Genomic DNA, 27701 nt, shown 5'->3' with positions numbered 1-27701 from the left:
GGACACACAATTAAACAATTGAGAGGATCAAGAATAGAGATCCAAATAGACAAATTAGGAATAATTTCATAATGGACAAAAAGAAGAAGACACACCTCAATTTCTGCAGGTTGTTCCAGCTCATAGAACATACAACAATTCAGTATGTATGCCCATAAATATACTGAAGGTTCTGTTTCGGTGATGAGTTTGAACACCCACGCAACTCTTGAAGATCTTCCATCGTTCCACTAATCGCACCACTCAACTCCTAAAGAGCTTATCGCTTGTGTCATGAGCTTATCCCTTCTTGAATGTTCCTGCTGCTTGTGGTCTTCCTAAAACGGTGATAGTGGTGCATGCGTTTTGTGCAAGATTCAAGAAGGGAGAGATGGTGGCCTCCGATTGGTTGGTCAATCGGTTGTAGATGTAAAACAAGGCATTACACCAAACCAACATCAGCTTTACACTAAACAAAGAAACCAGCAGCAGCGTTACACCACTCTTACCTTCTTTTTATATATGTTATAGATTATATATAGAATGTTCTTGCAATTTGATGTTTAAAATGATTTGATTGTTATTTATGTGACTCTTTATTTATCGGTTGCAATCAACAAATGAGAGATAGTCACGATCAAGGTTTAGATGTAGCGAGTGAAAGAATGAAATATTGTTGAAGAATGAATGGACAGTTTTTTTAACTGAATTAATTAATTATTCTTTTTCATCTTTTCTTTCCTGTGTTGGTGGGGTACATATTATATTATATAAGTCCACATATTTAGTTTTTTAATTTTTAGTTAGAAAGTTGATAATGTGTTTTATTCAAAAATCAAAATCGAACAAATAATACAATCAAATCAAATAATTTAATTTGAAAGTTAATTTTTAAATTAAATAATTTTATTTAAAAGTAAATTTTCAGACAAAAAGAAGATGTCCACTGAAGAAAAAAAAAAAACATGTCAAATAGGAGCTCCAATTGGGCCCAAAATTTAGGGCTTATGGTTGTTCAAAAAACAATGGTGATTTTGACTTGACTCGGGTATTTTAAGTTTAAATTTATACTTGAGGAGCCCATAAAATTAACTACAGATGTCATTTGAATGATTCAAATTATTCAGTTTGTAATTTATATATATATATATATATATATATCATTTATAAAAAAATTAAATCGATTCGATAAACGTAACCTTTTACAATCACTTCTTTTTCAACTTTTTTATCTGTATTTTTAACTTATAAAATTATCGTCACCTTATTTTCACACATAACATCATCACCACCACTATCACTACTGCTATTAATACTTTGCATCTCTTTATTTTCTCTCACATCATCACAAACCCACTGACATCCCAATCTCTCTTCCCTCTGCCAAACCACTACATACTCACCCCACTTTCCATTCATCTCACTAGATTAATTACCTCCTACGCCACATAAATTGCTTTATTAAAACCAAATGGTCTCTGCCAACACCCAATTCACTATAATGCCACCAAATCAATCACCGCCCAAATGATCAAAAATCTAATTATCATGTGAGGATATTGCAATTTGGCAATAGTAAGATTAATTCGGAGTTCCTTTTATGATGTTGTTATTTATTTCTTTATTTATACTTGAAATAAGAAACAAATATTTTGAAAATAAAAACAAAATAAAAAGAATATACATGTTTGGTGAGTTATTAAAAATAGTGATTGGCTGTAGAGGGTGGGTAGAAGTGTGAGTGGTTGGAGGACGTGGTCAGAGGTCACAAGATGAATAGAAGGGTGCGAGAACGCAGCCTAAGGGTTACTAAAGGTCATGGGAGTAACTAGAGGGTCACTAAAGATCGATCGAGCTTATTAAGAGTTGTGGATAGTGATAGAAGGTTAGAGCTAGTGAAAATTTATTTTGAAAAGAAATAAAAATAAAATTGATCCCACTATTATGGGGAAAAAGTACATACCAACTATTTTTTCCATTTATAGTTAAAAAAAATAAAAATGAAAATTTCATAATACAGTGAATAGTAACTCCGATTAACCTTTTTTATTAATAATTATTCAGAAGTTTTGAAATACTATGTAGACATTAACTTACCTAATATTTCAAAAAAAAAATGATATAAATATCTTTGATTAACTTTATAGTCAAGTTGGTTCGATTTTGTCATTGAACTATTACTCAAACCGATCTACTTTGGTGGAGAAGTATTATCCGATTTCAAGGTAATGCTCAAAATCATGCACATCGGATATTTGGTTTGACGGGCGATTTTTAATCGAGTAATCATTTACCAATTCAGTTTTATGACTTTTGTCACTACACCTTGTCTCCTACAAAATCACGTTACCAAACACATAAACGGAATAACAATCTATGGAAAGAGAAAGATAAAGAGATGAATAGATTGCCTTGGAGAAAAAGATAGATGAGACCAATTGACTTTCTTAGGTAAAGTTGATTGAGAGATAGAAAAAAAGTAATTGAAGGAATAAAAAAGAAAGAAAGTAATAAAGGGATAAAAATCTAGGTGAATTAATTGAGAGAGAGGAATTATCATTATATAAAAATAAATAAAAAGACCCAAAGACTCTAATAAAGTCACACATCTGATCAAAAAAGAAAAAAGTCACACATGTTGGTAAAGAAGGAAAAATAATTATAATATTATTCCTCGCCTTGAGCCGCACCCTGGATAATCCCCGTACATATCAACAATGATAGACCCCCTTTTCTGAAATTATGTATAATATTATTCCCCGCCCTGACCCCCACCCTCTCTAATAAAGTCACACATCTGATCAAAAAAGAAAAAAGTCACACATGTTGGTAAATAAGGAAAAATAATTATAATATTATTCCCCGCCCTGAGCCCCACCCTGAATAATCCCCGAATCCCCGTACATATCAACAATGATAGACCCCCTTTTCTGAAATTAGGTATAATATTATTCCCCGCCCTGAGCCCCACCCTCTCTAATAAAGTCACACATCTGATCAAAAAAAAAAATCAAACATGTTGGTAAATAAGGAAAAATAATTATAATATTATTCCCCGCCCTGAGCCCCACCCTCTCTAATAAAGTCACATCTGATCAAAAAAGAAAAAAGTCACATATGTTGGTAAATAAGGAAAAATAATTATAATATTATTTCCCGCCCTGAGCCCCACCCTCTCTAATAAAGTCACATCTGATCAAAAAAAAAAAAAAGTCACACATGTTGGTAAATAAGGAAAAATAATTATAATATTATTCCCCGTCCTGAGCCACACCCTGAATAATCCCCGAATCCTCGTACATATCAATAATGATAGACCTCCTTTTGCGAAATAATGTATAATATTATTCCCCACCCTCTCTAATAAAGTCACACATCTGATCAAAAAAGAAAAAAGTCAAATATGTTGGTAAATAAGGAAAAATAATTATAATATTATTCCCCGCCCTGAGCCCCACCCTGAATAATCCCCGAATCCCCGTACATATCAACAATGATAGACCCCCTTTTCCGAAATTATGTATAATATTACTCCCCGCCCTGAGCCCCACCCTGAATAATCCCCGAATCCCCGTACATATCAACAATGATAGACCCCCTTTTCCATAAACCCCCACAACCCCCACAACCCCCAAACCACTCATGATGTGTGGGGCCCAAAGGGGGTCTCACTCATTTTCCCTTATATATATATGTTGTTTTTCCTATTCACTCATTCACTTCTCTTTTCTCTCTCTCTCTCTCTCTCTCTCTCTCTCTCTTCCACTGAGCCGAACCTCTTTCACTAAGATCTCTTCCTCCCTCCTCAACATCACTTGCCGCCATCTCCATCATCACCGCCGAACTCCGATACGCATTCCTCCACCAAGCAAATCGGACGATGGCGGTGGAGGGGACAAGATCCATGCGATGACGTCCTCTCTCTCTTCCATTTCCGATATGGCTCTCTCTCTTTTCTCTCATCCACCTCTTAGAAGTGGAACCAAACCTTATCTTAGATCCTGATAAGATAAAGTTGTTTAAACAAATAATAATGCATCAAGGGTGTGAAATACTAAATATGGATGATAGGCACATCTGCATTTGCACCCAGGATCCTGTTTGCAAGGGTTGCCATTTTGGGGGGCAGACTCTTTTGGAAAATAACAAATGGCACGAATGAGAAAGCAGCCAGCTGAGCTGGAAGACCAGGCAAGACATTCGGTGGAATCTCCGGATCACTAGAATTCAAAGAAATTATTGGAGAACCGGCTCGAATATCATCTTTGTCTTCTCCGATCTGTTGTGTTCATGGGCACGAAAGTGCTTGTTCGGTTGTCTGTTGGAATTGATGGGCCGAAAGAAGTTGTACTTGCTGTTAGATCTGAGGATGAATCTATCAGTGATGCTATTGATGAGCCAATCAATAGCATCACTGATAGATTCATCCTCAGAAGTTTCATTGCAACTTCTTTCGGCCCCTCAATTCCAAGAGACAACCGAAAAAGCACTTTCGTGCCTATGAACACAACAGATCATTATTTGTTATATTTTTTTTATTTATAATATATATATCAATTAAAAATAAAAAATAAATTATATAAATAAATTAAAAATATTATCAATAAAAATAATAACTAAGATAAAAATAATAAATATATTTAAAAATAACTATTTAACTCATCTTTATCTAATAAATATATTTTAAAAATAACTATTAATATATATATATATATATATATATATATTACCGCTCCCCGAGACGCTCACAACCTAAGAAACTTCTATCCGCTCACTCTTTCTCGTCTCGCTCCTGTCCTTCCTTCCGCTTCGTGCAACTATGGTCTTGTGGGCTCATACGAAAAAGTGTGTACTTCTGGAAGGGCTTGGTCCAAACCGACTTCTATTACATGTGGGCCTTTTATTTTTATATTTGTTTCGAGGATCTTTCTTGTACATATTTATAATGTACTAAAAAAATTATAATTAAAATACAAGGAAAAATGTGTTAAGATTGTTGTGAAGTTTTCTTAAACCTATTATTTGAAGGCATTTGTTATTCTCCGACTTTTAGAATTATGATTTGTTTTAATCTTTTCTTTTCTTGTCTTGTCCTTGCCATTTCTGTCGACAAATTTAAAATCCAAACATAAAAATAAAAATTAAATATTCTAAAATATACCCCTTCCTCAGTCATTGGGCATGTTATTTGCATCTTTATTCATCATTCAAAAGAAGTCCCAGAAAAGTATGAAGTCATTAATAGGTGTCAAGGAAGAAAATTCAAGATTTTCTTTCTAAATTGTTCATTATTTTTTAAAAGACTTTTGCTTAATGAATAAATTATACACGATTTTCCCATAAAACACTAAGTTTACGGACAGCCAATCGACCATCAACATATAAGCAAAACAATAGGCCCACCACAATAAAATATTCCATCCCACCACTATAAAATATTCCATCCCAATCCTTCACTCGCTTGCTTCTTTCCTCTTCGTTTGTTTAAAATACGACACTATCCATCATTCACCAAAACCCAACACCAATTCATTGGTTTAAAATGATTTGATTGTTATTTATGTGACTCTTTATTTATCGGTTGCAATCAACAAATGAGAGATAGTCACGATCAAGGTTTAGATGTAGCGAGTGAAAGAATGAAATATTGTTGAAGAATGAATGGACAGTTTTTTTAACTGAATTAATTAATTATTCTTTTTCATCATTTCTTTCCTGTGTTGGTGGGGTACATATTATATTATATAAGTCCACATATTTAATTTTTTAATTTTTAGTTAGAAAGTTGATAATGTGTTTTATTCAAAAATCAAAATCGAACAAATAATACAATCAAATCAAATAATTTAATTTGAAAGTTAATTTTTAAATTAAATAATTTTATTTAAAAATAAATTTTCAGACCAAAAGAAGATGTCCACTGGAAAAAAAAAAAGTGTCAAATAGGAGCTCCAATTGGGCCCAAAATTTAGGGCTTATGGTTGTTCAAAAAACAATGGTGATTTTGACTTGGCTCGGGTATTTTAAGTTTAAATTTATACTTGAGGAGCCCATAAAATTAACTACAGATGTCGTTTGAATGATTCAAATTATTCAGTTTGTAATTTATATATATATATATATATATATATATCATTTATAAAAAAATTAAATCGATTCGATAAACGTAACCTTTTACAATCACTTCTTTTTCAACTTTTTTATCTGTATTTTTAACTTATAAAATTATCGTCACCTTATTTTCACACATAACATCATCACCACCACTATCACTACTGCTATTAATACTTTGCATCTCTTTATTTTCTCTCACATCATCACAAACCCACTGACATCCCAATCTCTCTTCCCTCTGCCAAACCACTACATACTCACCCCACTTTCCATTCATCTCACTAGATTAATTACCTCCTACGCCACATAAATTGCTTTATTAAAACCAAATGGTCTCTGCCAACACCCAATTCACTATAATGCCACCAAATCAATCACCGTCCAAATGATCAAAAATCTAATTATCATGTGAGGATATTGCAATTTGGCAATAGTAAGATTAATTCGAAGTTCCTTTTATGATGTTGTTATTTATTTCTTTATTTATACTTGAAATAAGAAACAAATATTTTGAAAATAAAAACAAATAAAAAAAATATACATGTTTGGTGAGTTATTAAAAATAGTGATTGGCTGTAGAGGGTGGGTAGAAGTGTGAGTGGTTGGAGGACGTGGTCAGAGGTCACAAGATGAATAGAAGGGTGCGAGAACGCAGCCTAAGGGTTACTAAATGTCATGGGAGTAACTAGAGGGTCACTAAAGATCGATCGAGCTTATTAAGAGTTGTGGATAGTGATAGATGGTTAGAGCTAGTGAAAATTTATTTTGAAAAGAAATAAAAATAAAATTGATCCCACTATTATGGGGAAAAAGTACATACCAACTATTTTTTCCATTTATAGTTTAAAAAAATAAAAATGAAAATTTCATAATACAGTGAATAGTAACTCCGATTAACCTTTTATATTAATAATTATTCAAAAGTTTTGAAATACTATGTAGACATTAACTTACCTAATATTTCAAAAAAAAAAAATGATATAAATATCTTTGATTAACTTTATAGTCAAGTTGGTTCGATTTTATCATTGAACTATTACTCAAACCAATCTACTTTGGGTGGAGAAGTATTTATCCGATTTCAACTAAGGTAATGCTCAAAACCATGCATATCAGATATTTGGTCTGACCGGCGATTTTTAATCGAGTGATCATTTACCATTTCAGTTTTATGACTTTTGTCACTACACCTTGTCTCCTACAAAATCACGTTACCAAACACATAAACGGAATAACAATCTTTGGAAAGAGAAAGATAAAGAGATGAATAGATTGTCTTGGAGAAAAAGATAGATGAGACCAATTGACTTTCTTAGGTAAAGTTGATTGAGAGATAGAAAAAAAGTAATTGAAGGAATAAAAAAGAAAGAAAGTAATAAAGGGATAAAAATCTAGGTGAATTAATTAAGAGAGAGGAATTATCATTACATAAAAAAAAAATAAAAAGACCCAAAGACTCTCTAATAAAGTCACACATCTGATCAAAAAAAGAAAAAAGTCACACATGTTGGCAAACAAGGAAAAATAATTATAATATTATTCCCCGCCCTGAGCCCCACCCTGAATAATCCCCGTACATATCAACAATGATAGACCCCCTTTTCCGAAATTATGTATAATATTATTCCCCGCCCTGAGCCCCACCCTCTCTAATAAAGTCACACATCTTATCAAAAAAGAAAAAAGTCACACATGTTGGTAAATAAGGAAAAATAATTATAATATTATTCCCCGCCCTGAGCCCCACCCTGAATAATCCCCGAATCCCCGTACATATCAACAATGATAGACCCCCTTTTCTGAAATTATGTACAATATTATTCCCCGCCCTGAGCCCCACCCTCTCTAATAAAGTCACACTTCTGATCCAAAAAAAAAAAAATCAAACATGTTGGTAAATAAGGAAAAATAATTATAATATTATTCGCCGCCCTGAGCCCCACCCTCTCTAATAAAGTCACATCTGATCAAAAAGGAAAAAAGTCACATATGTTGGTAAATAAGGAAAAATAATTATAATATTATTCCCCGCCCTGAGCCCCACCCTCTCTAATAAAGTCACATCTGATCAAAAAAGAAAAAAAGTCACACATGTTGGTAAATAAGGAAAAATAATTATAATATTATTCCCCATCCTGAGCCCCACCCTGAATAATCCCCGAATCCCCGTACATATCAACAATGATAGACCTCCTTTTGCGAAATAATGTATAATATTATTCCCCACCCTCTCTAATAAAGTCACACATCTGATCAAAAAAGAAAAAAGTCAAATATGTTGGTAAATAAGGAAAAATAATTATAATATTATTCCCCGCCCTGAGCCCCACCCTCTCTAATAAAGTCACACATCTGATCAAAAAAGAAAAAAGTCACACATGTTGGTAAATAAGGAAAAATAATTATAATATTATTCCCCGCCCTGAGCCCCACCTGAATAATCCCTGAATCCCCGTACGTATCAACAATGATAGACCCCCTTTTCCGAAATTATGTATAATATTACTCCCCGCCCTGAGCCCCACCCTGAATAATCCCTGAATCCCCGTACATATCAACAATGATAGACCCCCTTTTCCATAAACCCCCACAACCCCCACAACCCCCAAACCACTCATGATGTGTGGGGCCCAAAGGGGGTCTCACTCATTTTCCCTTATATATATATATGTTGTTTTTCCTATTCACTCATTCACTTCTCTTTTCTCTCACTCTCTCTCTCTCTCTCTCTCTCTCTCTCTCTCTCTCTCTCTTCCACTGAGCCAAACCTCTTTCACTAAGATCTCTTCCTCCCTCCTCAACATCACTTGCCGCCATCTCCATCATCACCGCCGAACTCCGATACGCATTCCTCCACCAAGCAAATCGGACGATGGCGGTGGAGGGGACAAGTTCCATGCGATGACGTCCTCTCTCTCTTCCATTTCCGATATGGCTCTCTCTCTTTTCTCTCATCCACCTCTTAGAAGTGGAACCAAACCTTATCTTAGATCCTGATAAGAAAAAGTTGTTTAAACAAATAATAATGCATCAAGGGTGTGAAATACTAAATATGGATGATAGGCACATCTGCATTTGCACCCAGGATCCTGTTCGCAAGGGTTGCCATTTTGGGGGGCAGACTCTTTTGGAAAATAACAAATGGCACGAATGAGAAAGCAGCCAGCTGAGCTGGAAGACCAGGCAAGACATTCGGTGGAATCTCCGGATCAGTAGAATTCAAAGAAATTATTGGAGAACCGGCTCGAATATCATCTTTGTCTTCTCCGATCTGTTGTGTTCATGGGCACGAAAGTGCTTGTTCGGTTGTCTGTTGGAATTGATGGGCCGAAAGAAGTTGTACTTGCTGTTAGATCTGAGGATGAATCTATCAGTGATCAATAGCATCACTGATAGATTCATCCTCAGAAGTTTCATTGCAACTTCTTTCGGCCCCTCAATTCCAAGAGACAACCGAAAAAGCACTTTCGTGCCCATGAACACAACAGATCATTATTTGTTATATTTTTTTTATTTATAATATATATATCAATTAAAAATAAAAAAATAAATTATATAAATAAATTAAAAATATTATCAATAAAAATAATAACTAAGATAAAAATAATAAATATATTTAAAAATAACTATTTAACTCATCTTTATCTAATAAATATATTTTAAAAATAACTATTAATATATATATATATATATATATTACCGCTCCCCGAGACGCTCACAACCTAAGAAACTTCTATCCGCTCACTCTTTCTCGTCTCGCTCTTGTCCTTCCTTCCGCTTCGTGCAACTATGGTCTTGTGGGCACATACGAAAAAATGTGCACTTCTGGAAGGGCTTGGTCCAAACCGACTTCTATTACATGTGGGCCTTTTATTTTTATATTTGTTTCGAGGATCTTTCTTGTACATATTTATAATGTACTAAAAAAATTATAATTAAAATACAAGGAAAAATGTGTTAAGATTGTTGTGAAGTTCTCTTAAACCTATTATTTGAAGGCATTTGTTATTCTCCGACTTTTAGAATTATGATTTGTTTTAATCTTTTCTTTTCTTGTCTTGTCCTTGCCATTTCTGTCGACAAATTTAAAATCCAAACATAAAAATAAAAATTAAATATTCTAAAATATACCCCTTCCTCAGTCATTGGGCATGTTATTTGCATCTTCATTCATCATTCAAAAGAAGTCCCAGAAAAGTATGAAGTCATTAATAGGTGTCAAGGAAGAAAATTCAAGATTTTCTTTCTAAATTTTTCATTATTTTTTAAAAGACTTTTGCTTAATGAATAAATTATACACGATTTTCCCATAAAACACTAAGTTTACGGACAGCCAATCGACCATCAACATATAAGCAAAACAATAGGCCCACCACAATAAAATATTCCATCCCACTACTATAAAATATTCCATCCCAATCCTTCACTCACTTGCTCCTTTCCTCTTCGTTTGTTTAAAATACGACACTATCCATCATTCACCAAAACCCAACACCAATTCATTGGTTTAATTTGTTTAAATTACAACTTTGATGGTGATGATACGTTCAATTGGGGGTGATTTCAAACATGAAGATGCATCTGTGCAGTCAACAGTCATGGGTTTTTTCATTTTATTGGTGTGTTGAAGATTGGGCTAAAGATTCAGCCGCGAACTACTCACATGGGTTGAGGGGGTGATTTGTTGGATATCACCCCATGTGAGGGGTGATTCCTTCACATGTGGGTGCACAAGTTGGCCATGTGAAGAAAGCCACCGAAAGGAGAAGAAGTGGGCTGGTAGCCAGCTCACTTGAAAGCCTCTCCACCTGCATCTGTAATGTGTATATATAGAGAGGCTAAGGAGAGTTGACAGAGTGTGAGTGTGAGTGTGAGTGAACAACTATCTGAATGTATTGTTTGTAATTCTTCCATTTCTCTCCATATAGTGAAATCCACTGCCCGTGGACGTAGGCGACTTGCCGAACCACGTTAAATCTCTTGTGTTATTGCTTGTTTGAGTTTCCTGGTGTGCCCCCAATCCACAACAATTGGTATCAAAGCTCGGGTGGTGAAAAATCAAATTTTTTCCAAAAGTGCCTAGATTTCGAAGTGCTCGAAATCAACTTTTGACCATACCAGGAGCAAGAACTCCAAGAGAAGAGTCCAGAAAAGCAAAATCCAAGCCCAGAAGTGGCTCCACGCGCTCTCACGCGCCGTCTGAAGAAGGAGAGTGAAGCCACTGTCCACACGCGCCGCCACGCGCTGTTTGACCACCAGCTCGTCATCACACTCGCATACACGCGCTCTCACGCGCGGCGCAAGGAAGAAGGCGACTGAGTAATGCGCGTGTAATCCACGCGCCAGCCACGTCAGTGCCACACAGACGCCACGTCAGTGCCACGCAGACGCCACGTCAGCACCCACGTGTCAAACTGTCAACCACGTGTCAGACCACGTCATCGCTGAGCCGTTGACTGCGCCGAGCCGCCGTTGACCGCACCGCCAAGCCGCCATTGACCGTGCCGCCAAGCCTTCATTGACCGCGCCGTTGACCACGCCGTTCCGGAGTAATTATCTGGTGCATCTCAGACGCACCAGATTCTGCAGATCTAAGGCGTCCAAACTGTTTTGGCCTGATCTAAGTCATTCGGAGTTCGTTTTTGACGATCCAATAGTGTTTTCCAACTATTTGGAGTATTCCGGACACATCCGTATAGTCTTTTTTTTGAATCGAAGTTTCTAAAAAAAACAAACAGTTTAATGGCAGAATCAACAGAGACCAGATCAACCGAGTCCAGATCAACCGAGTCCATAAGTAATCCATCGACTACAAGCCACTCTAGGCATTGGACCTCGGTGTCCCATGCTAAGTTCGAGGTAGAAAAGTTTGATGGAAGCAGCAACTTCAGTATGTGGAGATGCGAAGTTAAAGATATGCTTGTCCAGATGAACCTGCACTTCACTCTGGAAGACAAACCAAATGACCTGGACGGGATAGAATGGGAGAAGGTGAATCTCCTGGCCTGTAGTTTCATCCGACTTTGCCTTGCAAAAGAGGAGAAGTATGCCTTCACAGAATATGATATTACGAAGAAGCTTTGGAAGGCGTTGGAAGATAAGTTCATGACAAAGAGCATTGAGAACCGGCTCTACTTGAAGAAGAGGTTGTTTCGTTTCGACTACAAGAAAGGTATTTTGATGAACGAACACCTAAACAATTTCAACAAAATTCTCACCGATTTGAAGAGCTTGGATGATCATATTGGTGATGAAGATAAAGCACTGTTATTGTTGAATTCTGTACCTGACTCATATGATCATCTCACTACCACTTTACGTACGGTAAAGAAAAGATCAAGTATGCAGATGTTGCAAACGCCTTGGTAAATAATGAGTTCAGAAGGAAAGATAAATCTGCAAATAGGGACTCAGCATCCGAGGCATTGACAGTCAGAGGTAGAACAAATAACAAGAGATATACAGGGCGAGAAAAGTCTCGCTCAAAATCCAGAGGGAAATCATCGGATAGAAGACGTCTTGCAAAAGACGAGTGTGCTGCTTGTCGCCAGAAAGGGCATTGGGCAAAAGATTGTCCCAATAAAGACAAGAAAGAAGAAAAGGTAAACGTTGCTCAAGATGGAGATAATGGTGAAGGATCAGCCTTCACAGTTTCATCATATGGCCAGTCTGATGAATGGATTATAGATTCCGGATGTTCCTACCACATGTGTCCGAACAAGCAGTGGTTCTCGAGCTTACAAGAGTTCGATGGAGGAGTTGTGCTGATGGGCAACGACCAAGCTTGCCAGACAATGGGGATTGGAACAATTCGACTGAAGATACATGATGGAACAATCAGAATTCTTGAAGATGTTCGGTATGTACCAGATCTAGCAAAGAATCTCATCTTAGTGGGAGTTTTAGACTCCAAAGGTTACATAATAACCATGGAATGTGGAGTCATCAAAGTTGTTCGAGGAGCATTTGTTGCAATGAAGGGTACTCGACAGGGAAATTTATATTTCCTAGACGGCTCTACAGTCACAGGGAGAGTGGCTGTCTCCACCAGCTCAGAAGATGATGTATCAGACACTTCCAGACTTTGGCACATGCGCCTAGGGCATGTCGGTGAGAAGGCTTTACAAGGATTGGTAAAGCAAGGCCTATTGAAAGGCGCCAAAACAGGGAAGCTTGAGTTCTGCGAGCATTGTGTACTGGGCAAGCAAACAAGATTCAAGTTTGGTACTGCTATTCATCGTACCAAAGGGATTCTAGACTACGTTCACACCGACGTATGGGGTCCTTCCAAGAATGCTTCGTTGGGAGGTAAACACTACTTTGTGTCATTCATTGATGATTTCTCAAGAAGAGTTTGGATTTACACAATGAAGCACAAAGATGAAGTCTTAGACATCTTTCTTATGTGGAAGAAGATGATTGAGACCTAGACAGGCAGAAAGATCAAGAAGCTCAGATCTGACAATGGTGGGGAATACACATCAGATCCCTTCTTAGAGGTTTGCCAGAATGCAGAGATAGTGAGACATTTCACAGTTCCTGGAACACCGCAGCAAAATGGAGTTGCAGAACGCATGAACCGCACTTTGGTGGAGAAAGTCCGGTGTATGCTGTCACATTCTGGATTGAGCAAGGCATTTTTGGGCGAGGCATTGAACTATGCTCGTCATCTTGTCAACAGACTACCTACTGCAGCACTAGATGGCAAGACTCCCATGGAGGTATGGTTAGGAGTGCCAGCTACTGATTATGATCAGCTACGTATCTTCGGATGTCCAGGTTATTTTCATGTTACAGAATCTAAGTTAGATCCAAGAGCCAAGAAAGCCATCTTCTTGGGCTTTAGTGACGGTGTCAAGGGATACAAACTCTAGTGCCCTGAATCAAAGAAAGTTGTCACCAAAAAAGACGTCACCTTTGATGAGTCTACAATGCTGACATAGCTAAATCCTCAACAGAATGAGGAAGCATCGAAGAAGTCAGTGCAGGTGGAGTTTGAGACTCCAGCAAAGACTAGTCAGCCAATCAACCATCCTGAAAAAGTCTCAGTGGATAGCTTTGAAAAGAGTTCAGATGAAAATGAAGATCCAGAGGCCCCACAACAATCAGAACCCATTGCAATCAGGAAAGGAAAAAGGGTTACTAAGCAACTCGGTTGGATGACCGATATGGTAGCCTATGCACTTCCAATCATTGAAGACAATGTTCCTTGTACTTTCAAAGAAGCCGTGCAGCATGCAGAAAGTGTCAATTGGAAGGAGGCTATGGATGAAGAGATCGGGTCACTTCACAAGAACCAGACTTGGGAGTTGGTGCAACTTGCGAAGGGCAAGAAAGCAATTGGGTGTAAATGGGTTTACACTAAGAAAGAAAGCATCCTAGGCAAAGACAACATCAGATTCAAAGCTAGATTGGTAGCTAAAGGCTATGCTCAGAAGGAAGGAATAGACTACAATGAGGTATTCTCACCTGTTATGAAGCATACGTCTATTCGTATCTAGTTAGCTTTGGTTGCACAGTTTGATCTCGAGCTCGCCCAACTCGATGTCAAAACTGCCTTTTTACATGGAGATCTTGAAAAGGAGATATACATGTCCCAACCAGATGGTTTCAAAGTTGCTAGAAAAGAGAATTAGGCTTGTAAGCTGAACAAATCGTTGTACGGATTGAAGCAATCCCCGAGACAATGGTACAAGAGATTTGATCGGTTCATGATAGAGAAAGAATACACAAGAAGTCAATTTGATCATTGTGTATATTTCCGCAAGCTTCCAGATGGGTTCTTCATCTATTTGCTCTTATATGTAGATGATATGTTAATTGCATCAAAGAGCAATGAGGAGATTGACAAACTCAAGGCACAGTTAGCAAGGGAGTTTGAAATGAAGGATTTGGGAGAAGCAAAGAAAATTCTTGGCATGGAGATCAAGAGAGACAGAAAGAAGGGCACGGTTCATCTGACACAAACTCAATACCTGAAAAAAGTGTTAGACAGATTTGGCATAAATGGGAAAACAAAAGCTATGAGTACACCATTGGCCCCTCATTTCAAACTCAGTGCTTCGATGTCTCCACGCACAGAAGAAAAACGGAAGCATATGGCACAAGTTCCATATACAAATGCAGTTGGTGCATTAATGTATGCTATGGTTTGTACAAGGCCTGACATCTCACATGCTGTGAGTATGGTAAGCAGGTATATGCATGATCTAGGAAAAGATCACTGGCAGGCTGTGAAATGGATCCTAAGGTACATACATGGCACAGTTAATCTGGGATTGAAGTTCAAGAGAGATAACCGACTTGGTCAGAATTTGGGTGGATATGTGGACTCAGATTATGCTGGTGACTTGGACAAACGCCGATCAACAACAGGGTATGTATTTACGCTTGCTAAAGGGCCGGTGAGTTGGAGGTCAACGCTTCAGTCAACGGTGGCTTTGTCTACTACAAAGGCAGAGTACAAGGCAATGACATAAGCCTTTAAGGAAGCTATTTGGCCACATGGGTTGATTGAAGACTTGGGTATTGTTTAGAAGCACGTTGAGGTGTACTGTGACAATCAGAGTGCCATTTGTTTGGCAAAGAACCAGGTTCATCATTCTCGAACCAAGCACATTGATGTCCATTTCCATTTCATCCGAGAAATTGTGAATCAAGGGGATATTCTGCTTCAAAAGATTAGTACTGCAGATAATCCGGCCGATATGCTCACAAAAGTGGTTTCTGGGATCAAGTTCCAACACTGTTTGGACTTGGTCAACATCTCTCGGAAATGAGCACCTTCGGGTGCATGGCAATGTTGATCGATCACTATGTTGGATAAGAGAATTCTCGCGAAGGTGGAGATTTGTTGAAGATTGGGCTAAAGATTCAACCGCGAACTACTCACATGGGTTGAGGGGGTGATTTGTTGGATATCACCCCATGTGAGGGGTGATTCCTTCACATGTGAGTGCACAAGCTTGCCAACCTACAAAGGTAAGTTGGCCATGTGAAGAAAGCCACCGAAAGGAGAAGAAGTGGGCTGGTAGCGAGCTCACTTGAAAGCCTCTCCACCTGCATCTGTAATGTGTATATATAGAGAGGCTAAGGAGAGTTGATAGAGTGTGAGTGTGAGTGAACAACTATCTGAGTGTATTGTTTGTAATTCTTCCATTTCTCTCCATATAGTGAAATCCACTGCCCGTGGACGTAGGCGACTTGCCGAACCACGTTAAATCTCTTGTGTTATTGCTTGTTTGAGTTTCCTGGTGTGGCCCGGATCCACAACATGGTGTCCATCAATGGCCATGAAGAATTTAGGTAGGGAATAATGTCACAACTTGGAAATTTTATCAAATAACTACAAATTTGATTCTAGATTGGTGTAAAATTTTGTAGAAATGTCTATAATTCGGTAGATAATTGTAAACATTTTCCATCATAAAGTGGTGGAAGAATCTAGATAGCGTTCATACTACTAGATCATTGATATTTGTAAATGTCTAGACTATTTGTAAACGTCTATAAATATGGGAGGCAATCATTTGATTATGATGGAAGAATCTAGATTGTTTCCACACCATATGTGAGGCATCATTTGGCCAAACTAACAAAGCAATTCTAAACTTGTGAATTCTATTAAAGTGTTTTTCTTTTGTGTACTCTTACTTTCAACTCAAACTCTACCTTCTTGTGATTTTACTACTCTCAATTCAAACTCTCTCTATCCACTTCTAACTCAAACTCTATACTATCTTGAAAGTCCATTAGGGGCAAGTATCTTCTAACTCAAACTCTATGCTATCTTGAAAGTCCATTAGGGGGTGAGTATCAAACCATGGCCCTTCATGGCCTAGTACACATATATTCACCTGTTTCTAGGATTCTCAAATCTGTTCACCTTAACTATGTTAGTTCCTTTTATAGTATATGTTTGTGTTCATATTTATTTTTTTTGCTCTTGATTATTGAGAAGATTGAAGAGAAAGAGATTTAAGATTTGGAATCGATAACTAACTAATAGCATCCTCAATAATTTAAGATTGCACGCAAGTAATTATTATTAATTTTGTACCCTAGTAGATGTGGCAGTTTTGAGGACTGATAGTTTTCTTTGCCATGTTTGAACAGCTTGTTACATAGACCTTCCTGACGTGTTTAGAGTGGGCTTTGTCATGGCGCTTATTAATGCTATAATCTGGGGCGTTGTTGGGGTTTCTGGTTTTTCTTGGGCCTATATTGATTCTTGACGATTTTCATGTAAATTAAAATAAATTTTCCTCCTATTGTACGATGTCCTTCTGTCTCGGGGCCGAAGCATTACTTTCAAAGAAAATTTTCCAATTTGTAGCTTTAACTTAACATTCAGAGGAGCTCATTTTCGACAGTATTCTAGTGAAATAATTCTCATTAAAATTTGAAAGATACATTATTTACTTTTTTTTATTTTTTATTTTTTTGGGGGGCGAATCAAATTTTTAACAAATTGTTGAAGATATATTTTGTGTCAAGTCTGTTTGGATACTTAAGCTTTAGCGGCATTGTTAGGTTGGTTCTTCCTATATATGGCCTTATTTGTTATTGCAGTAGTAATGAGATGATCATGGTGACTAATGTAGCAATGCTCTTGTACATTGTTAATGGAGATTTGATAAAAGTAGTTAATAAAAGGTTGAATTTCTTATTTGTGTAAAAGTCGCCCCCCCCTCTCTCTCTCTCTCTCTCTCTAAGACTAGTCAAAGTGGGGCAACTCTAAAGGAGTGAGTTGAGTAGTTTTGATGATCCCTCAACTCTAGCAGCCAACCCACAAGTCCATGGTGATTTCGCACGGGATCATGGGTTGCTCGAGCATTCCATAACCATGGCACCAACCCCGAAGGAGTCCCTAGTCCTTGCTTCCAACCTAGACAGGCCATACAATGTCAAAGTGCCATTTCAGAGTTGGAGCCTTGGCAAGGTAATATGACTATCGAGTGGGCAAGGTGAAGATGAGGCACATGGTGCGCAAGTGGGAAGTTACAAAGCGAAGATAGTGAGGCAACCCAATGGTCAGGAAGCGGGTGTTGTGAGGTGAGTAGATGGTCGCGGAATAAGAATGGTGCATAGCACTTGGGGAAGGGAAGGTTCATGAACCAATGTGAAGTGCTCAAGTGAGCATCTTCCAAGACAAGGCTTATGCCTTAAGGCTGTGGGGTCCACTCCTTACTGGTCGTATGACCAGTCGAAGAAATTCAAATACCTATATAATGTAAGAAATAGTAAAATTATAGGTAATGCTAAGGAATAGAATAAAAAAATTAACACGAGTTGAGATAGAGGGAAGGCATAGTAGTGTGTAGTTTGATAGAAATTGCAGGCGTATACAAAGCATACTACAAAACAATATTCATGTAACCAAGCCCAAAGAGTTGCGACAAGCATATGTTGAGTTAAGCAAGTAAACAATACACAAATCTTTCAAATGTTGCACAATACAACTAAAAGATCACCTAGTAGATAACCATAATATACAAATTCAACAAAGTGCTTGATGTCATCAACTAGATCTAACAAATAACAAATAGAAAAGCAAAAGCATACCAAGTAAGTAAAAATGTACTCCAGTATGACCAACTCCAAAACAAAGAGATTCCTTCATTATATTGACCAATTATTGTCTGCATAGAAAAAATGAGATGGTTATATTACCCCATAATAATAAATAAGCATGGTCACTTTGCAAATGTTGCTCACTCTAGTTCAGGATATTCAAATTTCTTCTAGGACATTTTAATTGTACAAACCATTTAATGTGACCAATTAGAAAATTCTAATCTTAATATATAAAAAAAAAAACTCCATATAAAACGCAATTACTTGAGCAATGAAACAACCCACTGACTCATTTTACAGTCTGTGTGTGACCCATTTTACAGTACATGTAAAACAACTCTAAAAATTACCAACTGCTCTTAACAACTAAAATGTAATAAACACTGATAATAAAACCATCCCATATCATACTAACCTATAAAAGACATAATTAGGACTCAAATTAAGCCTAAAATTCATTACAAAACAACATGGAAAGCATGTTCCATGTGTTATTCCTAATTTGCCCCTTTTCTTTGTACCATGCTGCACATCATGTTCCATCAATATTAATTGCAACTATCTGACTCTTCAATTTGGGCCTCATATATAACTAAATGCATCTTAGCTCCCAATAAATCCCAACAAATTAACTGAATACCAAATTAGAATATATGTTTGAGGAGAGTTTAAATGAAAATGACCTAACAACATAATACCAATACCTAGATAAGAACATAACATGTAGCTTAAAATTGATATCAAGTGCATTATCAAATAGTCAAGTTTGCAGATTTGTGGACAACAAAGGAATTAGTTAAGCCTACTCAACTCACAACTACATTACTAAAATATAATTTAAGCCTTTCTTCAACATTCTAAGATTGCCAATAGTTTTAAATATCATATCTACTGCATGTTGTCCATATGTATGACAAATACAAATAGATTCATAAACAATTCAATTTACATAACATGAAACATTCTGAAAATTAGAATACATCATAAGATAAAATAGCGAAGAAAGCAAACCGAAGCCTGCACGGAAGCAGTTTCCTTAAAACAGATTTCGCTGCCTCACGGGTCGAGTGCTTGAGGAATTCCAGCGTCTGTCTCCCAGCTACGGCAGAAGCACTCTCTATCTAGCTTAGCGAACAGAAATTGTGGCAGCACTCTCTCACTATAGGAATTTTCTGGCAAACCGGCTTGTGAAATGGAAGGAAAAATTTGTGTGTAGAGACTAGACAGGAGGGTCTCAGTTTATACATGTATAGGGGAGAGAGGAGGAGCCTCCAGCCTTTATGGTTGGTCAAATGCACCATTAACCTGCCTTTATGGCTGGTCACTAATGCACCATTAACCTCTACAATAATGTAGGAGTTACAAACAAATTATGCACAATAATCCCACTACCTTTTTCATGAAGTTAACTTCATGAGGCTATTTCTCATTCAATTCTCAATGGTTTTTGGTCATCCTTTTTTGTGGTGTAAAGATCTCATTGCAAAATATCTAGACCCACTTGGACCCAACTCAATAGATGGTTGGGACCCACTTTAATATTTAATTAAAGTCACCAAAAATCTATTTTTTCCAACAATCCCCCACATGAATAAAAATTGACCGAATGACTCAACAAACGGACACCGATCAATAATAATGACTCGGAGAGAGAGTACAACGGACTAACCCCGACATCAGAGAAGGTAGCTTTTGGCTTTGAACCTCTCCCAGTGAAAACCTATCGAGTTTACTGGCTAATCAGTGAATATGACATCTTGAACTGCTCTGCTGTTTATGTAAACTGAGACAATAGATCTCACACGGGAATTACTCCTACCACCATTTTGTTCTCACTGGTGTGCCCTGTATGGCCCCGAGCACTAGCCTGGTTCAGTGAGTGGTTTCAAAGAATTTTGGCCTTCCCAATTCTTCTAAAAGCGGCCCCACTTTACACTCACATAGGTGACCTACATAAGGTATTTCTCTATACCACGGTTGACTATTCACAACACTTAGGTCATTAAAAGCATCAGCTTAACCTCCCACCCCACAGGGTATCACTATATAAAGGAATAGGTAGGAGGATTACCTCCATAGTGACTCATCCGTTACACGCAATTAGGTTGTCCCTTTGAACCTAGATCTTGGGATCTCCAGTCAACTAGGTTGGGTTTTCCATTCCGGTAACATCACTAAAGGCCTTAACCCCATTCCTCTTGACGACGTTTCTATTAACTCTCGAGTTAACCTTTTGGTTAGCGGATCCGCAATGTCGTCCGTAGACTTTACATAGTCTAGAGAGACAACTTCATTAGAAAGTAATTGTCGTATGGAATTATGTCTACGACGGATATGTCTAGACTTTCCATTATACATATGACTCTGTGCCCGTCCAATCGCCGATTGGCTATCACAATGAATACAGATAGCAGGCACAGGCCTCGGCCAACATGGAATATCCTTAACGAACTGGCGAAGCCATTCAGCTTCTTCAGTTGCTTTATCCAAAGCAATAAACTCAAATTCCATCGTTGATCTCAATATACACATTTGCTTGGAAGATTTCCAAGATACGACTGCCCCTTCGAGGGTAAATGCATAACCACTGGTAGATTTGGAGTCCTTTATATCAGATATCCAATTAGCATCAATATACCCTTCTAGTACCGCTGGGTATCTGGTATAATACAGCCCATAATCCCGGGTGTAGCGTAGATAACCTAACACCCGCGCAATGCCTCTCCAACGAGTGGCATTTGGATTACTCATGTATCTACTAAGCCTACTAACAGAGTAGGCTATATCCGGCCTTGTACAACTCATCAGATACATCAAACTTCCAATGACCCGAGAATATTTTAGCTGAGAGCTTCTCTCACCATTATTCTTGGTCAAATGTAGACTTACGTCTACCAGTGTCCTAGACACACTTGTATATGATTTATCAAATTTTTCAAGTATCTTCTCGACATAATGAGATTGAGAAATTACAATACCATAAGCTGTTTTGGTAATCTTAACACCCAGAATTACATCTGTCAGGCCAATATCTTTCATGTCAAACTTGAATTTTAACACTCTCTTGGTAGTTCTAATCATTTCATCATTACTACCTATAATGAGCATATCATCAACATATAGACACAAAATGACATAACCTCTGTCAGTGTCTTTGACATAAACACACTTGTCACATTCGTTGATTCTAAACCCACTTGACAATAGTGCGTTGTCAAACTTCTCATGCCATTGTTCAGGCGCTTGCTTCAAATCATATAATGATTTGACAAGTTTGCAGACTTTCTTGCTTTGTCCTGGAGCTGAAAACCCTTCAGGTTGCTCCATGTAGATTTCTTCATTCAAATCTCCATTTAAGAAAGCTGTTTTTACATCCATCTGGTGTATCTCCAGATTGCGCAAAGCTGCTATCGCAATCACCATATGAATGGATGTTATCCTAGTTACAGGTGAATACGTATCAAAGTAATCCAGGCCTTCTCGTTGCTTGTACCCTTTGATAACGAGCCTAGCCTTATACTTATCAATTGACCCATCGGCCTTTATCTTCCTTTTATAAATCCACTTGTAGCGTAAAGGCTTACTACCTGGAGGTAAATCCACCAACTCCCAGGTGTGGTTCTGTAAGATGGAGTCAATCTCACTCTTAATTTCTTGAAGTCACAACTTCACAGAAAATTCAAGGTTCTCCCTCTCACATGTAAGTCAAGAAGTCCCTCTCACATGTAAGTCAAGAAGTCCGAACCAAAGGACTTTGCAATCCGAACCCTTTTACTCTTTCTTGGCTTATCTACTTCATTAGCTTGATCATTGACTTGATCATCTATATGATCATCTATGTGATCATTGTCACCTTCAACCTCTTTCATGGAACTCGGAACCCCTTCTTGGAGACAATGCAGTTTTGGATTCCATGATAGTATTCTTATGTATATCTGGAACAATAGATTTTACACACAAGAAAACGATATGCACTATTATATTGTGCATAACCGTCGAATACAAAGTCAACGGAATTTTTTTGGCTTATCTTAACCCTCTTAGGTTTAGGTATTACCACCTTTTGCGTAACACCCCCCACATTTGTAGAATTTATACAAAGGCTTTTGGCCTTTTCCAAAAATTCATACAGGGTCTTTAAACAATTCCTTGTATCACACTGATTATGAGACTCTCATAATCATATCACAGAAAACATATTCTCAGACCGTCATTAATCGAATTAGGTCTTTCTTGAATTCAAGGCACCAAAACAAGTTTGGTCCAACATATCACTCTGAAGCCAATAGTCTTACTACTAGGAAACACAAATCTAGTGTTCAATAGTCCACTATTCGGAACTTCATAACATGGCCAGTAGTCTTATCACTAGGAATCACTAATTTCTCAACATGTGGTCAGTAGACTTTCTACTACTAGGAATCATGATGTCTTAACCTGTGATCAGTAGTCACTTTACTACTTGGAATCACAACGTCCTGACATAGGATCAATACTCTTTCATTACTAGGAATCATCATGTCTTGACATATGATCAGTAATCTATTCATTACCAGGAACCACAATCTCATAACTGTGTGGCCATTGGTCTAACACCTTCTCGAAACTACCAGTTTTCTATCTTTGTGATCAGTGATCTTATACTCACTATGAGCCACTAAATTAAGAATATATTTGGAATTTCAAAAAATATATTCACCCACTCCATCGGGTTGTCTCATCTTTGCTTTCAAGCAAAGTTATATATCAATCATGTATACTATAATTGACACAAGGATAACATACTAATTGCCTCTGATAAATTCAAAGATATTATTATGCAATCTTATAATTTCCCTTAATCACACTTAATCTCTCTAGATCTTCCTTTAAGAACCTCGCAAGGCTTAAGGTTGTCAAGTAGAACAACATTTCTGTTTTCACCTCTTGAAACCATTTCCGAAAAATCACAACAGAATTTCACTTTCTATATTTTCATAAATTAAACTTAACACTAGAAAATCCCACAGTTGGAAATTTAATTCAAAACTAGTCTCACCACTTAACCTAGAATCGAACATGGTCAGGAATGTTCCCAGGAAGACTGGAGGGGTCACATCGATCCCACTTAAAACCCAGTTAACCTTTTGACAAAACTTTCAAGAGCATGTTGACTCCTAGTCCGTGAGAAACAATTTTTAGAATTAAATTTTCCAAGGGATAAACCAAGTTATAACAAACCAATTCCCAAGCAAATAAAATTTGCTACCAAAATTACACCGCTCATAAAAGTTAACCGGTACTCCCGAAACTGAGCCCATTATTCCTGAATAAAAATCAGAAATGTTTTAGCTAATGCTAAAATGTGGTTTCTTTTCTCAAAATCAAAACACTTTGGAACTAATCAGATTATAAACCAAATACTTTGGAAGTAATCAGATTATAACCAAAGATTTTCTCCAAACTTGGTTTACGACCACTTTGGGAATAAAAAGATTTAAACCCAAAGATTTTCTCTAACCACAAAGGTTTGAAACCAAATCCATCTTAGTTGTCATTTCTGAACAAATAAGAAATACTCTTTAGCCAAGGTTAACCACTTTGGTTTCTATTACAGAAAACCAAACCACTTTGGGAATAATTAATCCCAAAGATTTTCTCTAAACCCGAAGATTTATAATTTCTTTCTTTTCCCCTTTCCTTTCACTATAGTGAAACTATTACAAACTAGATATTAAAATTACTACAAATTGAAATGCAACTATTACAATTAAAAAATTGTCCAAATATGCAAAATCGGAATTCACAGTTGCACCTGGAATGGTCTGTTTACCCAGAATATTTAGGGGTCAAAACATAACTTCATAAACTTCCAAAGGCTAAATTGCAAATACCATAAGCTCCAATGATCAAATGACGTGTTGCTGACTGGTTTGCCACATGTCACTGACATGGCTGCTTACTAGGCTACTGACATCATATCTGAATCATGATGATGTCATCATTTGATAACAAAAACTAGCAAACTTTCCAATAACCGTGTGGGCTCATCCGGACTCCATTTGAGACGTTCTTTATATCGTTGGACAGCTTATAACGAGACGAATCTCCTGAAATTCTCAAAACAAACATTCTAACACTTCGTTTTTTTTCCCAAAATGTAATTAATCGCATTAAATCGAAATAGTTACCAAACTTTCAAAACAATATATGGAATAAATCCAAAATAAGACTCAACAGTAAAGTGAATATTTCAATTCACAGATATGTCCAAAAAACCTAAAAATCCAATCTTGTTCCTTATTCCACGCAAATTTAATCCTGTTCAAATCGCAAATTAGTATTTTTTGTTTTACAGTCCCAAATCCGATTCATGTGGATTTGTATTTTTGTTTCCAATTTTGTTCTTCCTGTAAAGAAAGTTAGTAGAAAAACACAACAAAATATAAAACAAATAATCTAAAGAAACTATAAAAGCAATAAATTAATTAAATAGCAAAACTAATTATGCTAGACAAGTTATAAAATTTATGACTCCCAAATAAATTACAAACTTTTGTAACTCTAAAATTAAATTAAAATTAATGTACAAGAGTTATAGAAAAATTATTACACCATTAAAATATAAATAAATGTAGCCAAGTTACAAAAAAAAAATTTAATAACTCCAAAATTAAATTTACAATTAATTTACACAATAAATATATAAATAAATTTGAACAATTAACATGCAAGAGTTCCATATAAAACTAAAACCTCAAAATTAAATTCATAATTTAATTTATACATTAACTATATAAACAAGTTACAAAAATTTGATAACTCCAAAACTTTAAACTGCAAAATTAATAGACTAGAGTTGCAAAGAATTTAATTTACACTAGTCATACAAGTGATTCTAACAATGCAAATATTCTAGAAAATATTTAACATGTCCAAAATTGCAACACTCGGAAGTATGCAAATTATATTATAAAATTAAAAACATGCAAATCATGATAAAATTATAAATTATGAGCATGCATTATACAGAACTATATACTACTCATATAATAAAATTATACTAGAACAAATAAAAACCAAATTCTACACAAATGCTAGAGATCTAGAAATAAAAGCAGTCTAATTAAACTTTGCATATATTAATCCACTTTCATAAAAACCAATGAACTAAAAACCAATTTTGGCTTTACAAGAATAAACCACTAGCATCCTAATCCTAAAAAAACCAGAACCAAGAACAAGCATATAAATATTTATATTAATTTAATATCATATTCATGCCTTTGAAACCAGTTTTAGTTGTTTTTTAAAACCCGGCCACACATCCTAATTATGAAGGTCATAGAAGCTACAGTTACCCTTACAAATGCTCCAGAAAATAGCATGCATATATGGTCTTTTCTTTTTTGTCCTGTTTTATTTTATTTTTTTTCCAATGACATAACATGAACCATTCAAACAGTGAGTAATTCCAAACCAGAAACAGTTTCAATTTGATTCAGTATTATGAACAGGCAGTGCACAAAATTTTTGAGGAACAAACATAATATTAAAGCAAACATGATAATGACCATCTACTCATGAAATAGCAGGTTTATGTATGCTACGAAATCTGCAGTGATGAACCACGTTCTGTATTTTTTTTTATTTAAAACAAATGACTACTAGCAGCAACTATTACATATGAATCTATGCATTAATTTGAAGGAATATAAAATCTGTTTTAAGCTTGTTGTCCATGTGTATGATAAATACAAATAGATTCATAAACAATTCAATTTACATAACATGAAACATGCTGAAAATTACAATACATCATAAGATAAAATAGCGAAGAAAGCAAACCGAAGCCTGCACGGAAGCAGTTTCCTTAAAACAGATTTCGCCGCCTCACGGGTCGAGTGCTTGAGGAATTCCGGCGTCTGTCTCCCAGGATACGACGGTCAAAAACCAGCTACGGCAGAAGCACTCTCTGTCTAGCTTAGCAAACAGAAATTGTGACAGCACTCTCTCACTATAGGAATTTTCTGGCAAACCGACTTGTGAAATGGAAGGAAAAATTTGTGTAGAGACTAGACAGGAGGGTCTCAATTTATACATGTATAGGGGAGAGAGGAGGAGCCTCCAGCCTTTATGGCTGGTCAAATGCACCATTAACCTGCCTTTATGGCTGGTCACTAATGGTCACTAACACACCATTAACCTCTGCAATAATGCAGGAGTTACAAACAAATTATGCACAATAATCCCACTACCTTTTTTATGAAGTTAAAGGCAATTTCTCATTCAATTCTTAATGATTTTTGGTCATCCTTTTTTGTGGTGTAAAGATCTCATTGCAAAATATCTAGACCTACTTGGACCCAACTCAATAGATGGTTGGGACCCACTTTTATATTTAATTAAACTCACCAAAAACCCATTTTTTCCAACACTGCCAAGCTATCGCTAATTAGTGAAATGAATTATGATCTAATAATGTATTGATTAAGGAATATTTTAGAGAAAGAGAGAGAGAGAGAGAGTACCGTCCAAATGTCGGCGGGGACGAGGATGATGATGGAGAGAGAGCAGAACCAGGTGTATCCAACCGTGAAAAGGACGTATCAAGGCACATATGGTCCAGCAAAGTATTTCAGAGTTAAAAGCACCATGCCCAGCGTTAGAGGCATCGATATCAGATAGAACACCACATCATTCTCTCTCTCTCTCTCTCTCTCTATTCTCTCCTTCCCTCTCTCTCTCTCTGTGTTCCTCAGGCAAGGGAAATTGAAGAATTGCAGCTGGGGTTAGGTTTTGAAGAAGAAGAAGAAAGCTTTAGCGTAAATGTGAATCAATTTGTGAAGAGAGAGAGAGAGAGAGAGAGAGAGGGATACCAGACCCGGTCAAGTGGAGCTCCAATTGCTGCTTTATTACTCTTTCTTTAAAGGAAAATGTTGTTGGTGCTAAATTTTTTATCAAACAAATGATTAAAGTTTCGTTTGGCAAGTGATTTTTTCATTTAAAAAGTTATTAAAAGAATTTAAAAGTTAATAATCTATATCAAAAAG

General features: G+C 36.6%; 1 long non-coding RNA gene across 1 annotated transcript; it reads right to left on the bottom strand.

Annotated features, from left to right (window-relative positions):
- Nucleotides 1–95: 95 nt before the first annotated feature.
- LOC145804845 (uncharacterized) lies at nucleotides 96–27561 on the bottom strand. The gene is made up of 3 exons (XR_014347397.1): nucleotides 27180–27561; nucleotides 18658–18734; nucleotides 96–448 (listed from the first exon to the last, which is right to left on the bottom strand). It is a non-coding gene; the product is annotated as an uncharacterized LOC145804845 (long non-coding RNA).
- Nucleotides 27562–27701: the final 140 nt, after the last annotated feature.

This window comes from Camellia sinensis, chromosome 12 (assembly GCF_055761805.1).
Source record: "Camellia sinensis isolate YWXY chromosome 12, ASM5576180v1, whole genome shotgun sequence".
NCBI lineage: Eukaryota > Viridiplantae > Streptophyta > Magnoliopsida > Ericales > Theaceae > Camellia > Camellia sinensis.
The sequence above is the reverse complement of the archived record's forward strand: the minus strand, read 5'-3'. Positions and strand labels throughout refer to the sequence as shown.